Below are 18,066 nucleotides of genomic sequence, written 5' to 3' on the forward strand. Positions count from 1 at the left end.
CTCATTTTGAGATTCCCTTTTCTCATTCTCAGTAGTTAACAGAGTAATAATTGTAAGTTAGCTGGTTTTTGCATAATATCATAAGCTAGGAAACTCTGATCTATGGTTTGTGAAAGATTTTTTTTTCTTTTTTTACACAAATACTAAAATGCCAAGTTCAGCTAATGGAAGATTTATAGAAATGAAGATTCTGTAAGATCATTTTTATGACATTCTCCATGCCTACATAATATGGACAAAAGTAATAAAATGTGGAAGGAACTTTTATCTCCATTACACATTCAGGAAATATCCAATATAAGATCATAAATTTCAAGGAATATTGGTCATGACACAATGTAGCCAGGATCAAAATGAAGAGAATGGAGAATATGAGTCCTGCATTTCAAGTGAGTAGTACAGTGGGGTAAATACTGTATAGAAGAAATTCTTAAGAGCTCTACCTGTGTGCTCTAAGATAGTGCTCTCTAATAGAATCTTTCTGCCATTGTATGGTGGCCTATCCCATATGAAGCCACATCTTATCCCTCAGGTATTTTGGGTGCAAAATGAAAGCCTGACTAGAACTGCCACCTTCAAAGATTAGTAAGTGGTACAGGGTATAGCTCAGGATTAGAGCATCTGCCTAACATGTTAATAATAATAATAAAGTTAGTAAATAATTGGTGGGGGAGGAGGGGTATCAGAGAAAAGTATGAGAGCTAAATAAACTTTTTTAATGAAAGGAGACAGCAAAAAAATTTACAAGATGGAAAAGATAAGGGATTTTGAAAGATTTATTCTAGGAGTCTAAAAAAATTTTTAGGTCTTAACCTATTCGTGACACAGAAAAGTAAAGCACACCATTTGTGAAACCAATGATATGGCAATAAAATAAGATGGTGGAAAACTGATAATATTCAGAAAAATTACCTTTTAAATGATAGTATGACTTAAAGGTATGAAAAAGTAATAGTGGGAGTGGGGTAGGAGTGTTAAAAAAAAAAGAAAAGAAAAAAAGGATAACCTGTGGGGGAGAAGTAGCAATTTATAAAGCAGAAAAACAAACAAACAAAAAGATTTTTAAAAATAAACTGAAAATATTACAGGTCACAAACATGGAAACTAGATAACATTCACATTCAGAAAATTGCTGTGCTAAGGGAAAAAAATAATAAAATGAAAGAACAAAAGTATATTTACAGATATGGTAGAAGAAAACTTTTTCTGAAATAGGAAGCCTACAATTTAGAAGTCCACATTCTGGATGGTAGGGAGAGGGTAGGAAACAGAAATATTGTAAATCCAAGTGAAATTCAATAGGAATATTAAGTCATCTGTATAAGTAAGTCATTTACTGAATAATAAATCTAGTTGAACTCAAGTTTTTCCTTCATAATTATACTTTATTTATTCACTCAGCAATTTTTATTCACCATCTGCTTCTTGCCAACCACTGTTTCTAGATACTAGAATTTAGGGTTTAGCAAGATGAAAGAATCTCTGTCTTAATAGAACTTAGGTTCTTATGATATAAATTTTAAAATATACAAATAAAAATTGAGCTATTTTTAGTTTACAGATATTTTAATTATAAGTATTTGAAGATATAGAACAGCATGATTCAGAAAGTTTGCCATCTAAGTGATAAGAAGAGACCAATAATATGAGAACATGCTCATGAAGCTTTTAACCCACATGGCCTTCCTGAAAAACTTACTTGAAATTCTAACATCACTAACCAAAGAAAAAAATCAAAGAACTCATAAATTGAAACATCAAGATATCACACAAATAGCAGTGAACATTTAGTGTGAAAGTAAATCTTAATTGTTTCATTTTGGTCACAAAACATTATAATCATTATAATCCTAATTCTCAAAGGGAAATTGCAACATAAAATAATAATTTAACAGAAGTAGAGGTGAAATAGCAGCAATTTGTAACAAAAATTAGGGAATTAATAGTAAAAGGAAATAGTGCTTATAATTACAGTATCTTTAGATTTCCTGAGAGAATCAATAGTTTTATCTAGAAATACATGTTTAAGCATACCACTTAAAACAGAGAAGGAAAAAAGCAAGCACCAACTTTATAACAAAAGATATATTACAAAGTAACAGCAAAGAAGCAAAAACAAAGATAGAAGAGGACTGAACATCTTTTCTAATGCTGAAAATGTGATATACTCACTACGTATAAAATTTGAGTAATAAATGAAACTATATTCTTTCCACATCAGTGTGCAACTCATGATATTTAAAAATGAGAAAGTTGAAAAGGCAAAAATAGTATAAGATATAAAATTATTCTAAAATTGTTTGTTAAGGATTATTTTAAAGCAATAATTCAGGCCAGACGGGGTGGCACACACCTGTAATCCAGTGGCTTGGGAGGCTAAGGCAGGAGGACCACGAGTTCAAAGCCAGCCTCAGCAATATCAAGGCGCTAAACAACTCAGTGAAACCCCATTTCTAGACAAAATATAAAATAGGGCTGGGGATGTAGCTCAGGGGTCAAGTATCCCTGAGTTCAATCCCCAATACCAAAAAGTAATAATAATTCAGAACCCGGTACAGTAGTACACACCTGTTATTTCATCTACTCTGGAGGCACAGCAGGAAGACAGTGACTTAAAGGCCAGGCTAGGGAGGCAGCATTAGGAAGACCCTGTCTCAAGTAATAAGAATTCAAATCTTGAGAATCCTTTTTTTTTTTTTTTTTTAATAATAGAAATTGAACCCAGAAAGGCTTTACCACTGAGCCACATCCCCAGCACTTTTTATTTTATTAAACAGGGCCTCACTTAGTTGCTTAGGGTCTTGCTAAGTTGCTGAGGCTGGCCTTGAACTTGTGATCATCTGTTTCAACCTCTTGAGTTCCTTCTGGTATTACAAGGTGTATAACACCACATCCAGCAAGAATCCTTCTCTAATGACAATGTATACAAAATATAGATATACTTAAGAGGCATTATGTGTGAGCTGTAGCTACCAGTAGGAGAGTACTTGCAATGAGTATAAGTCCTTGGGTTTGATCCTAGGATTGAAACCCCCCTTCCCCCCGCAAAAATAAAGATGGTATTGTGTCAAATTCCAAGAAGAAAAGTACTTATTTCACACTTTGGGTTACAGAGCCAGACAATTCTGTTGGTGCCAGAGGTGCTTTTGATGGTTGCCTAAAAACATGGTTGGGGGTAGAGATAGTATTTAGATAACATCCTAGACAAAGGGAGTATTGAACAGAGACTTCCATGAACTATTTACTATCAGTATACAATTGATGAAGCAAGGAAACAAAACTCAGGAAATTTGAACTACCTGGGCTAATGCTGTTAATTCATAAGTACTTACTAATTAAATTCAGGTTAAAGCCACATTAAAATTGTGATTATACATATATATTTAAGTATGTGGCTTACTAATTAGCATGAGAAAAATGTGTTGGTAGTAAGACCATGGTTTCTGGGTTGTTCATGTGGTAGTCATTTTGTAGGGGGAAGGGGTATTCCCCAAACTTTTCTAAGTATAACCAGCTGTCTTAAGTCACAAGTCAAGAAGGGTAGGTTGAACGACATAAATATGAAAGTACTACAAAAAAAATCTCAAGTACATGCTTTTCTGATCACTTATCAGTAACATCATGTTTGTAAAATAAAGGGAAACATGTGATTATATGTACACATTTTTATGGGTATTTCTTAGAAATATAGAGCCATAGCTGTGTATTATGCATGTGAACTGAACCAGACAGAGAGAGAGGGAGAGAGAAAACGTGTGAGGAGTGTGTGTGTGTGTGCATGTGTTTATATAGCTTTCTTTATAGGCTGCTGTTCTGTTGCTTTAGGGGGAAATTTTCATAGATTTACATTTGGTAAATATACTCATGTCCAAAAAAAGATGTATAAAAAAAATTGGAATGCCAGCTAACTAAATCAACTCATAAAAACTAAAGTTAAAAGTAAGATATTTTCCACGATTATTTTAAAATATGATATTTACTGGAAGGAAAGTCCAGAGAATTACCACAGATGAAGTGTGAGTGTATTTCTCCCACTTGTAAATGAGCTCTTATTTCCTTCAGTGTATATTCTGGTCCACAATGAGTCATTTTCAACATGTTTCAATTTAACTCCTAATACATTTTTAAACTTGGCAGGCATATTTAGATGAACATTACTTCCAGTTTTAGAGACTGCTTCTAAATTATACTTCAGTCTTGTAGTCATCATGAAAAGTTCTTTCAGTAAAAAGGAAACAGGATTGATTGGAAGTGTATGTTTTAGAGAAGGAAAAAAAAGTTACCATTTTAAATTTTTGTTACTACATAAATCCTGTTAACATTGTCTAAAAAGTCATACTTGTCCTGGGGATGTAGCACTTGCCTGGCATACCTGAGACCTTGGGCTTCATTCTTAGCCCTGCAAAAAAAAAAAAAATTAAAACATTAAAAAGAGCAAAACATTAAGAAAAAAGAAAAAAGTTGTAGTTGTGCGGTCCTTTTTAATGAAAGAAGAAAAAATAGACTGTATCTTGGATAATAAAGTTAATATTTATTAATCTCTTAACTATGCCTAACACCATTTGAGTGTTATATGCGTATTAATTTTAGTAACACTGCATAGTAGGTAGTAGTTTATTTTCTATAAACCATTCAGTCTTCATTTTGGTTACAAATCATAGAGCCTGACAATTCTGAACATAGAGCCACTTGAGTATTTGTAAAATCTAATGGCTGTATAGAGAATTTTATATATTTCCAACACTCAACACATATTTAATAATTACCATTCATAAATTTGTGCAATCCTGTGAATCTTCTGACATGCTTCATTTGCCAGCCTATCTAATCCTACTTTTTAAGTGTTCTTTATTTTTGTTACTGTGACTTTTGCATTATGCCTTATTATTATTTTTTTATTAATTCTAATCAGTTACACATGACAATAGAAAGCTCTTCGATTCGTTGTACACAAATGGAGCAGAATTTTTTGATGCTGTGGCAGTACATGGAGTAGAGTTGCCTTATTATTTTTAACACTTCAAAAGTTCACACAAATTTACAGTTGGACAAAAGCTTAAAGATCGCTGAAAGCATTCCACTCATTTTGCAAATGAGGAAACAAGTCTAAAGAGGTTACATGACTTGTCTTCAGTTATATTGTTATTAGAAGCAGAACTGGAATTAGACATCTGTTGTCTTTGTTTCCATCCTAGCTGCTGATTCTGCCTCATAATTATGTCATACTTGTGTAAACAGTATATGAAGCGTAATATGCATGTTGAACAATATAATTGGTACATTTTTGCTCTGAAACATATTAAAAATAAGAAAATTCAAAACTATGTTGTATTAATCCCCTATGGTTGCCATAATAAATTACCATGAGCTTTGTGGTTTAAAACAGAAAAAAAAAAAAAAAAATGTGTTCTATCATAGTTCTGGAGGCCAGATGTCTAAAACCAAGGTGTTGGCATGGACCTATCTATCCCTTCAGAGACTGGAGGGGCAATCTTTTCCTTAACTCCTCCAGTTCCTGGGGGCTCCAAATCTTCTTCTGGTTCCTTGGTTTGTAGCTACATTTTTCATTCTAGTCTCTGCCTTTGTCTTCACATTGACTTCTCTGTGTCCCTCAGAATAGATATATGTTACATTTATACCCACCCAAATAATCTAGGACAAACTCTTGTCACGAGATACTTAATCATATCTGTAAAAACTTTTTTTCCTAATAAGGCAGTTCATATGTTCTGGGAATTAGGACATGGACAGATCCTTTGGGGTCCACTATTCACCTCACTGCATATACGTTTTAAGTCACGAGTTATATTTATTTGTGTCCTTCAATAGGAGTAACATTTTATCTTTAAATTGTTCAACCAGAATTTTATAAGATGTCATCAACTTCAGGAATTGTTAAAATTCTGTATTAAAATACAGATTTTCTTTTTAGCCATTTAGCAAATTATTATATAATGTCATTTAGCAAAATTATTAGCTCTTGAGCAAAATATAGTACCTTAGAAATTCTAGACTGTACCATGTAATTTATGGCATATATTTATTATGAATTACAAATCATCCTGCATGACAGTAGTATTCTTTAAGAACATTGTGACAGTGACATTGGGTTAAAGAAACAGAATTGCACTTTTTTTTTTTAACAGATACAGTATAAAAATCTAGCTTAGAGGCAAGCTATATTAACTTCATTTAGACCATTTAATTTTGTGGTTTTCTATATAGCAATTAAATTTTGCTGTACTATGTTTGAGATCCATTAGATAACATTTTGAATGCTTTAATAAGTTAATGGCTATTTCATGTTTTATTTTTGTTACACTTACTTGTCTTATTCAACAAACATTTCATTCTCCCTGGTTTTACTGTTTATGTATAATAGTATTTTTATGGTATGGGCCAGACATGTAATCATTTAGTTTTCCCTGTGTAGAAATCATTAGTATTACATATGAAGGAATCTTACATATCATTACTACATGTGAAGATATTCTCAATTCTTTTTAGCCATTAAAAGTATATTATTCAAGGGAGGAATGATAGAATGGAATAGACCAAAGTATTCTATGTACTTTATGAATATACCACAGTAAATTTCACCTTTATATATATTTATAATACACTAATTAAAAAAAAAAACTATAAATAAATAGAAGAAAGACTCATAGAATACAGAAAGGGAACAGAGGGAGGGAGGAAAGAAGAGAAAGGGGAAGTACTAGAGACTGAATTGTAGCAAATTAAATTCCATGCTTGTATAACTATGTCAAAATGAACCCAAATATTATGTATAATTATAATACATTAATAAAATTTTAGGGAGGGTACTGGGGATTGAACTCAAGGGTACTCGACCACTGAGCCACATCCCTAGCCCTATTTTGTATTTTATTTAGAGATAGGGTCTCACTGAGTTGCTTAGTGTTTCACTGTTGCTGAGGCTGGCTTTGAACTTGCAATCCTCCTGCCTCAGCCTCCCAAACCTCTGGGATTACAGGCATGCACCACTGCACCCGGCCACTAATAAAATTTTTAAAGTATATTACTCTGTATACGGGGTAAAATGGAAGTTCATAACCCTTTTGAATCAAACTGTGAAATATGATATTTCAAGTTAGATGTAATGTTTTGAACGACCAACAATAAAAAAAAAGTATATTACTCTAAATAAAAGAAGAAGCATAACCAATATTTATGTAATTTTGCATTTGGTAAAATTTTTAGGTTAAATGAGATTTATTATACAATTTTAAAGTCTCAGTAAATGTCAGCTTTACTATTTACTGTCATCATCCTATTAGGTGAGTTTTCAAGTAAAATATGTCTGTGTTCTCTTTTCAATACCATAAAGATACAATAGTCTCTGACTGGCCATACTATTTCATGCAGAAGGATATAACCTTCACTGTTATAAAATTTAAAGAAAGAGGCATCTTTCCTCAATTTGCTGTAACTATTAGCAATTCATACAATTGGACTTTTCCTTGCATCTTTGTTTTAGAAAACACATCCATGCTTTTTTAAGTTGATATGGTTTTTCAAAACTTCAAGGCAATGTGTTTTCATTTTACAAATGGAAACTCTGTATTATTTACAAAAGGTAAAAAATGAGTTCATATGTCCTCAGACGTCAAAGTTTTCATGACATAACCCACTTCAATCTAATGTATGAAATATGTCATGAGCTTTGTAATGTTGTGAACAACCAATAAAAAAATAAATAAATAAATAAATAAAAAATAAAAAATACAAATATTTAGGTAAATAATAAAAATCATGCCATTAAAAAAAAAAAAACGCCAAGAGCAAAATGGGCTATATCTCAAATTTCCCAGAAGATGATATTCAAATGAACAATAAATGTATAAACATATAAATCTTGCTGAGGATGTGAAGCAACTGAAATTCTCAAAATCCACTTTGAAAAGTCATTTGGTATCATCTGTTAAAGTCGAACATACCCATACTCCATGACCTATTAAATGGATATATGCCCAACACACATAAGGTTATAAATATCATGCATATAAATGTCCAAAGCAACGCTATTCAAAATATCCCCAAACTATCAATAACTCCAATGATCATCAATGAGAGAGAAATCAATTGTGATATATTTATTCAACACTCAGAGTGAACTTACACCTCTTGTTATGCACAATAATATGAATGAGGCTGCAGTTGTAGCTCAGTGGTAGAGCGCTTGCCTAGCATGTGTGAGGCACCGGGTTCGACCTGCAACACATAAAAATAAATAAGTAAATGATACAAATTGTAATAGCATAAAAAAAATAAAAATGTTGAAGACTCTCTTAAGGACAATATTTAGTGAAGGAAACCTAACACCAAAAAAAAAAAAAAAAAAAAGTTTTCATGACATTGACATGTCTATTATTAGAATTCAAATGTTTTTCTTTTAATTCGCTTAACTCACTCAAATGTGAGTTTCTATTACCTAGATTATTCATAAGAGTTTTCTGAATATAATGATGACTATCATGTCCAAATTTTTTTTTGTCCAAAATCATGAAGTCACCTAGTTGACTCCAGGCAAGAGCGCACCCAGATCATTTTAGTCAGGTAGACTGTTCATATGTAAACCTATAAAAGAACTCATCTACTTGTAAATTACAATAAAATGTTAGCTTTGAAATAGTGTATAGAAGCAATTTGCAGGGAAGTGAAGGTATGGTAAATAGCTTGTTTTTTATCACAATGGAATGTTTTGTACATTGGTGCTACAAAACCTGTTTATTCTTATTCATCATCTTTTGCCATTCGTTGAAGTATGCACTTGATACTGGAAGTAAGTAAACAGATTTTGTTAGAAATGAAAAATGTATGTTGTGAAATTCATTTTTACATTGTAAACAGAATTTTTGATCCCAAAGAGCATTTACCAAACATCAATTGGATTGTTTAACAGAAGCACTAATCTCTAATTTTGTAAAACTGTGAACTGAATGCTTTTAAAGGAAATCAATTTGTCAGCCAGTTTTCTGTATTGCTAGCTGCTGTGTACTTCAAGTTTGTCCAATAATTCTTCTTTTTGTAATAGAAACTATTTCTCTATCATCACTATAACCCACTTAAATTTTAAGCATTCCACTTACAAGAAATTCGTTAGTTTTGATTGCCTTTCTACATTCTTGTCTACTAGTTTTCCTTCCACAAATCTTAAACCATACTGTTACAAAATATAATTTACACTAAAGTGTAACTGAAGATTGTGCATTTAACAATACATACATCTTTGGTGACAGAGAGCATTAGAGTAGTGTTGAATGAAAAGAATAGCTATAATAATTCTTGCATAGTATTATGAAAACTATGAATTATGAAAAATTTATCTTTTACAAATATTATTTATAAAAATTATAATTCATAAATTTTTTTGTACTGGGGATTAAAACTAAGGGTGCTTTATCATTGAGCCACACCCCCAATCCTTTTTATTTTCATAAAATGAGATGGGGTCTCACTAGGTTGTTGAGAGTCTCACTAAGTTGGTTGGGGCCTCACTATGTTGCTGAGGCTGACCTTGAACTTGTGATCCTTTTGCCTCAACCTCCCAAGTTGCTGGGATTATAGTTATGTGCCACCACACCTGGCTTACAAACTTTAACGAATTTTTAATTGCAGATACTACTATCATGTCTAAAATCTTTAATTATATTAAAATCTAATCTAGTGTCTTAAATTTTCAACATAGAATTCCATATAACTGAATTCATTTTCTGTTACCATTTTATAACAGAACCTAATGGAAATTAATCACCATGATTGCCTTTTCCTTGTGAGAACTGAATGTTCATATCATAGCCCAACTCCCCTAGCAGTTCTCTCCTTCCCTTAATGCACTAATGTGTAATGATCCTAAGGTTTCTTTCCTCTCAATTCTAAATGTTTAACATTGTTTTCTTTTATTTTAAATGAGAGCCAACATTATTATAAACTCTGCATTTTCCTGAGTACATCAAAAGGCAAAAGAAAAACAGATTTCTCCCCATGGTTTCAGGGGAGAATGTGGAGAAAAATATGTTTGTTATGCTCAGATTTCTCTTTGTTGTTGTATGGGCTATGGAAAGAGTAATAGAGAGTTAAAACCACTCTGAACTTTTCCTATGTTGAGAGAAATTTTCAACTAAATATTTATTGAATCTTTGTGCATTTTACACTATAGAGAATTTTTAAATTAAGGCATAGTTTCTGTCTTTTGTAGAGCTGAAATCTAATGCATATACATATTTATATTTTAAAGATATGAACTTGAAAGAATCAATAGTGATCTATGAGTGTCCCTATCTATTTTAAGGAATTATTTAAGGACAGTCTTTTAGGGAAGTTGGTATATGAAACAAGCATTTGAAGTGTGAATTTTGATGTATAAATATGAGAGAAGGACATTTGATAAACTTTATAAGCCTAAATAGAGAACAAAATTAAAGGATCATCCCAAAACAGCAGGTAAGTCATGGAACTGATTCATAGTATGTCCTAGATATCAGATAAGGATAGACTGTTTAATTTTGTGATAGTCCTGAATATGTGAATAAATAATTTATATTCTTTCAGTGAGCAGTGAAGAATGACCTGAAGAAAATCACATTTTACAGGACTAGCTGGGCAGTAGTTGCATGTGTAAATTAAGGGCTGAGTTAAATTTCTTGCACAAGGATACTTCAAGATGACCTAAATAAAAGTACTGAGAGTCCAGGTGATTGGTAACAATGGACTGAGTTGGGATGATGTCATAGAGAATAGAAATGAAAAGACTGATTTTAGAAATACAACTGGGGGTGAGGTGTTGGTGAATGGTAGAGATTTTTCCATTCTTCTATTTATCAACACCTGTCTTCCCAAAAGAAAAGAAATTTATAATATATTTGACCATATTCTGCAATCATGTTTGGGCCACATTTCTAGTTAAAAGACCGAATCATGAGTACACTTTCCCCTTCTTCATCTTTTCCTAGGACTGGTAAAAACAGAATTAGAGCTCACTGACATATCTTTTCAGTGTTTTTTTTTTTTTTTTTTTGTCCCAGTATATACACTGTTTAAGACAGGGTAGGGAGTCGAGATGGAGGAAGATGCGACCAGAGGCTGGCAGCCGCTGGGAACGGAGGGTCAAGCGGGGCCTGCGGCCTAGAGGTCCGGGGTTGGAGTTCGCCTCAGACTCGGTGGAGCCGCCGGGGTCTGAGAAGGTCTCCAGGCACAATGGAGGACAAACGAAACATCCAGATCATTGAGTGGGAACATCTGGACAAGAAGAAGTTCTACGTGTTTGGTGTAGCAATGACAATGATGATCCGGGTCAGCGTCTACCCATTTACCCTCATCCGCACCCGCCTTCAGGTTCAGAAGGGCAAGAGCCTCTACCATGGGACCTTTGATGCCTTCATTAAGATCCTGCGAGCAGATGGTGTGTCTGGCCTCTACCGGGGGTTCCTGGTCAACACCTTTACCCTCATCTCTGGCCAGTGCTATGTCACCACTTATGAGATCACCCGGAAATTTGTAGCTGACTACAGCCAGAGCAACACAGTGAAATCATTAGTGGCTGGTGGCTCGGCCTCCCTTGTGGCCCAGAGCATCACAGTGCCCATTGACGTGGTCTCCCAGCACCTGATGATGCAGCGCAAGGGGGAGAGAATGGGCCGCTTCCAGGTGCGTGGGAACCCAGAGGGACACGGGATAATTGCCTTTGGCCAAACGAAAGACATCATCAGGCATATCCTGCGAGCTGATGGGCTTCGAGGCTTCTACCGAGGCTACGTGGCTTCACTGCTTACCTATATCCCAAACGGTGCTATATGGTGGCCCTTTTATCACTTCTATGCAGAGCAGCTCTCGCACCTGTGTCCTAAGGAGTGCCCTCACATTGTCTTTCAAGCCATCTCGGGGCCCCCGGCTGCAGCCACTGCCTCTATCTTCACCAATCCCATGGATGTCATCCGAACTCGTGTGCAGGTTGAAGGCAAGAGCTCCATCATCCTAACCTTCAGACAGCTGATGGCAGAAGAGGGACCTTGGGGCCTCATGAAGGGCCTCTCGGCCAGAATCATCTCAGCTACTCCTTCCACCATCGTCATTGTGGGGGGCTATGAGAGCCTCAAGAAACTCAGCCTGCGACCGGAGCTGGTGGACTCAAGACACTGGTAGCCAGTGGTGGGTAGAGAAGCTGGCTGTTTCCCACTACTCTGGGCTGGGGGCAGAGCAGGGAAGAGAGTGTCCTCTTTAATGCCCCCACTACATACCCATCCCTGCCCTGGGCCAGGTGGCCTGTCTGGGAAAGGGACAGAGACTTTGGCCTGCTCTTGCTGAAGAGGTTCCATGCCTGGCTACCCTGCCCCAACTATTTTTAATTCTCCTACTGAACTGGGCTCCCTTCCTCAGCTCCTGGCCTGGAGGCCCACCTCCCCTGGCCTGCTAGCCCCCTCAGGCTTCCCTTTCCATCTTCCCTGAGGTCCTGAGCAGAGCTGTGCATAGAGCTTATTGATTACCACTGATTTCTCCTCGTGGGCTTTCAGCCAGACTCTAAGCAGTTGCCCTCCACCCTCTACCACGTCACCTCTGAGGCTAGCTCATTTTTAATTTGGGTCTGAGCTGCCCACCAGACTACTCTGCATTTCTTACACTTTGGGGTAAGTTGCCAGGCACTTTTGCACAGTCAGAGCAGCAAAATCCCTGTCTCTACAGAGCACTCATCTTTTCTTTGGAGGAGTTATTGAGATGGGGAGAAAAGCTGATACTTATTTTATGTGTATATTTTTAAACGTCTGTGAACCAGGCTCTTGTCGTAGTCCTGCTAAAGCACCAATCCTGCTGTCAGAGCCTACCCCTGCCTTAGACAGGTGGGAAAATGTCACGTAGCCTTTTCCTCAATCCCAGTCCTATCCCTTCAACCCCAGCAGCCCCTATACAATATGAGCTGTTGGCTTCCCCTGGCCCAGATGACGACAGTGGGGTGGGGGGCACAGTTCTAAATAAGTTGGGCCGTCTCGGGTACACTGGGCTTGGAGCACCTCCTTGAAAAGTCAGGTTGAGAGAGTAGTTGGTTTGGAAAGCAGCAAGAGGGTATGTGTTCCCCATCAGGCCAGCTGAGCCCAGCCTAGCAGAGAACAGTGGAGGTTCTCAACCCCATTGAGAGGCAGCCACGAGGTACACATACACCCCAGTCACTCATACTCACCGCAACAGTGTGTCTCACAGTGGAAATCTGAGATCTGGAATGTTTTTTTCCCTTCTCTCTGGGTGTAAAGAGTCATCCCAGTCATGGTACCCTGTGCTTGAAGAGAATAAAGAGCAGTTCAGGAAGTCACCTAATACCAGGATCACTGCATTTACCAGCCTGATACTGCCAAGATTATCTGTTGAAGCTCCCCTCAGAAGCTAGGAAACCCGCTCCTCCTCCCCTGCCTCATTCTTCCCCACCCCACCTCCTCCACCAAGCCTGGGTTGGGTGGAGAGGTGCAGTGAATGGAAGGAGAAGGAGGCAGTCAACCCTGCCTTCCCACTTGAGACATTTGGTCTGAATGATCCTTTAAACCTATTTAAGGGTCCCACCTGCTGGGGAAGGCCCCGGTGCCATTGAAAGGTGCTAGCTACCTGAAGCCTTGATATTTCCCACATTCTTACACCCTGGCCATACCTGACTCTGAACCAGATTTCACTACCTTCACCGACAACCATCTTGTCTCTAGTTAAGGATTTTCCCCTATTCATTTTATTTATTAATTTTTTTTTTGTCCCTACCTTCACTTTGTCTTCCAGTTTCTTTTCACAAATAGTCATCCTAAAGGTTGGGCCCACAGGTCATTCCGAATCTTCCTGCCCATCACTCATCACTCACCCTGAGAACCACCCACACAGGGAAGCAAGGGCCCTCCTCTCTTTTCCCAGTGAGCACTGGAGGATGGTGTTCTCAGTGCCACCCTTCTCCCTCTGAACCGGTCTTCCGGCCTTCCCCACTGTGTTGACGTGGGTCCTCTCCTGCCTCAGGTGTGACTCCCTCCCCGCTCCTCTCCTGTAGGGTACTCAGTCTTCCACCTGTCCCCCCACACACACAGATTTCAAGGGTGTTGTGGAGAATTAATGGGACCCTGGCCCCTACTTTCCCTTAATAGTTTAGGAGCTGGGATTGGGTTTAGGACAGTTATTGGTGGGGATGAGACCGTGGACTTCCATTTTCCTACGACTTGGAGACCAAAGCAGCCCGCAATTTGATGTATGGATTAGCAACCAAACTAGAAGAAACTCCTGGAGAATGGGCAAGACCGGAACCTGACTGCAGGAGCACTGAGAGGGAAATGAAAACACGTGAACGTCTGACCCAATGAACTCTTGTGAATATCAGTGCCGCAGTCCGGCTGCAGCAAAATAGCCGGGGGGGGGGGGGGGGGGGGGGGGGGGGAAGACACGAATAACTTGTGTACGTTGATACAGCAGGAATAGGAGCCGTTTATTGTAGGACAACATAGCTATTTATACATTTTGCACAGCTTATCTTAATTAGCATAAACTAGATACATCAGTCAACCAATAAAAATCTCCAAACTTAGTGGCCCACTTTTGTTACTTCTCAAACCACTCCCTCTGGCATTTTGCCAGGCACCATCCAAACTTGTTTACGAACTCTAACATTTCTCTGGCAAAATACCAGGTGTTATTTTGACTTGTCTACAGACCTTAACATATCCCCCTTTTGTTTAATTTAAATAATGACCATAGTGGTTTTTACAGAAACACCATAAATAACCTGCTACAAACAGAAAGGGAGGATACAAAATGTAACAATACCAAGCCACTTGATGGCTCCATGCAAGAAGCCCTTGGAAATATTATACCAGCAATGACACCGTTAGCAAAGTTATTGAGTTACAATTTGTTGTAGTTTACAGTTTGTTGTTTCAGTCTAGGTAAAGCAGTGTCTCAATAGATTAACTCACAGTCCAGGTAAATCACAGTCCAGGTCTGCAGGCAGCTAGCTTAAATCACAGGCAAGTTCTGCAGGCAGCTAGCTTGATCCAAAGTCTCCTCCACTTCTCAGCAACACTGGAAATTCTTCCATCCTCGTCCTCGATGGCACTGGGAGGAAGGCAGGAACTCTGCAACGCTGGCTAAAGAAAATCCTGTAGCATTCCACTAAGAAAACAACCTTATGAACAATTTAGTACATTATCTCAAGGTTTTGTTACATTTGAAATAAGCCTTAATAGTGCTCATTACTCATTAGCTTCCAGGTGTGGGAGAACCATTGTAGCTTAGTTATTGGCATTGTAAATGATCAAACATCAGGGACGCTGGTAGCGTCCTCTGCCAGCTGTAGTGTCCCAGGCATCCCCAGATGGCCCTGGGGAGTGTCCCGGACTCAAACTGCTTCGGGCACAGGGAGCAAAAGCCTGCTAGACTGTGCCTCCAGGTCAGGTCTAGATTTGGGCTCCCGGCAGTGGAAGAGCCGGCTGCCGCTGTTTGGAAAACCCTTGCTGTGCCATGACTGGCTCGTGCACGTGGCAGCCGCCGCAACAATTCACGCACCCTCGGGTAACGAAAAGTATTCAGTAATAGCCTTTTGCTGCAACTTTTTTTTTGATAATCCTTCTTCTTCTGAACTTTTTTCTTCTTTCTGACTAGAGTTCCTGGGCTCTTATCAATACATGCCCTAATTATTCTTGGTTCCACTGGGGTGTCTCTTTCCCTTATTAATTTACTTCTCACCCCTTCCATATTTTCATCATAAAGACAATACAATACACTGAGACAAAACAAGACACAAATATACTGTATCAATCTTCTCCATTTTCTTGAAATGGCCATTTTTCCTCTCGCCCTATCTGTCTAGGGACGAGCAGATTGCTCCTGTCCTATCTATGGACAGGCAGCTTTTTTTCGTCACTTACCCCCGAGTGTCCCGGGGCTCCCCGTAACGGGCCACCATCTGCCGCAGTCCGGCTGCAGCAGAATAGCCGGGGGGTGACGAACAACTTGTGTACGTTGATACAGCAGGAGTAGGAGCCGTTTATTGTAGGACAACAGAGCTATTTATACATTTTGCACAGTTTATCTTAATTAGCATAAACTAGATACATCAATCAACCAATAAGGAATCTCCACACTTAATGGCTCACTTTTGTTACTTCTCAAACCACTTCCTCTGGCATTTTGCCAGGCACCATCCAAACTTTTTTATGAACTCTAACATTTCTCTGGCAAAATACCAGGTGTTATTTTGACTTGTCTACAGACCTTAACAATCAGCAGGGAATATTCACTTTTGCACTGTACGATGTCTTTGAAGTGTAATTAAAAGTTTTTACGAGCCCCTGAAAAAAAAAAAAAAAGACAGGGTAGGGCCTTACAATAGCCTTTCTTAAACATTAAGCATATCACATTCTTCAGCCCCATCCTATCAGAAAACTCTGAATTGGGATTTCCTACAAGACTAAGGGATAACAGTTGTAATTTTATTTTTGCTGCTATTTTCTTTCTTTCTTCCTTTCTTTTTTCCTTCCTTTCTTTCTTTCTTTCTTTTCTTTCTTTCTTTCTTTCTTTCTTTTTTAAGAAAAACAAAAACAAAACAAAAAAACTCTGGTGAGGAGTACTTATTTCAATGGACCATTTATTGGATTCCTGCAAATATCATCAGCACCCAGTCCCACTATCATGATTAACAGGTGAATTCTATAGCCTGCAAACATTAGAGGCAATTTAATTTTGTGGTTAAAAGTACTGCCTGGATTATAACTAGCTCTGTTGTTCCTGGGTACGTGACTCCCATTTAGCCTCTATGGATTAGTTTCTTTGTTTATAAAGTGTGATAATAGTAACTTAACTCTTGTGAGGTTTAGATTGATGTTATAGTTTTTATCACTGTTAGCTCTATGGTTATTATAGGAAGTAATAAGTGACTAGATGTAAAACTAGCTTATAGAGTTATCAGTGATTATTCGCACAAGATTGTCTAGGTAGTTGAGATGACAATGATTTAATTATTAGAAATAGAACTTTGAGAAAAATGGAAGTGATTCATAGGTAAATGAAAGCTATAGTTTCAATTTAGGACTTATTCTTGAATGCTGAATCACTATTCTTGTGTGGAAATACAGTAGACACATGGGAATAGGGCTTTCATGCCTTGGAAAAGGCTCAGGCCTAGAGATAAAGATTTGGGACATATCAGTGCTGAAATCTGTAGTAGGAACTCTGAAATTTGGGAAGAGATTTAATAAGTACTGAAAATTTGTAATGGTTCAGTACTGTGCGATGATGATGATGATGATGATGATGATGATGATGTTGATTTTGGTACCAGGGATTGAACCCAGGGGCACTTAACCACTGACCCACATCCCCAGCCCTTTTGGTGTTTCATTTTGAGACAAGGTCTTGCTAAGTTGCTTAGGGCCTCACTAAGTTGCTGAGGCTAGCTTTGAACTTGTGATCCTCCATCCTCAGCTTCCCAAACTGCTGGGATTACAGGTGTGTGCCACCAGACCCAGCTGTGCTAAATTTTTTAGGAGAGGCTTTTTGTTTTGTTTTGTTTTTTGCTTGTTTAATTTTTTAATTTTAGTCTTAGTTTTTGTTTTTTATATTCTTCCTTTCTTATGTGAGGAAATTAAGATTCTCAGGGAGGTTGTTTCCTTAAAATGCTGTGGTGGTAGTCTACAAATAAGCTATTGAAACTGATAAGTGACTTTAGCAAGATTGCAGATACAAAGTAATTATGAAAAAGTAATTGTATTTTTGTATATTGGCGTTAAGGTGTTTCAAATTGGAAATTAGGCTGTAGATGTACCTCTGGTAGAGAACTTACCTAAGGTGAATAAGGCCCTGGGTTTAATCTCCAGCACTACACACAAAAAAAAAGGAAATTAAATTTTTTAAAATACTATTTCTAGTAGTAAAAAAACATTTAATATTCAGATGTGAAACTTAAAATATGAAGTATAAGACCTGTATACTGAAAGCTAATAAATATTTCTAAGAAAATGTAAGATTTATTGGAAAGATATATCATGTTCATATATTTGAACACTTAATGATTGCTAAAATGTTCCTTGGAGG

General features: G+C 37.3%; 1 protein-coding gene and 1 pseudogene across 1 annotated transcript in view; both read left to right on the forward strand.

The window, feature by feature from the left end:
• Positions 1–18,066, forward strand: part of Pibf1 (progesterone immunomodulatory binding factor 1) — a 239,713-nt gene that overhangs the window by 86,509 nt on the left and 135,138 nt on the right. The window lies entirely within an intron of this gene.
• On the forward strand, positions 11,084–12,220 carry LOC144250312 (solute carrier family 25 member 44 pseudogene; annotated as a pseudogene).

This window comes from Urocitellus parryii, chromosome 2, assembly GCF_045843805.1.
Source record: "Urocitellus parryii isolate mUroPar1 chromosome 2, mUroPar1.hap1, whole genome shotgun sequence".
In the NCBI taxonomy this organism is placed as follows: Eukaryota; Metazoa; Chordata; class Mammalia; order Rodentia; family Sciuridae; genus Urocitellus; species Urocitellus parryii.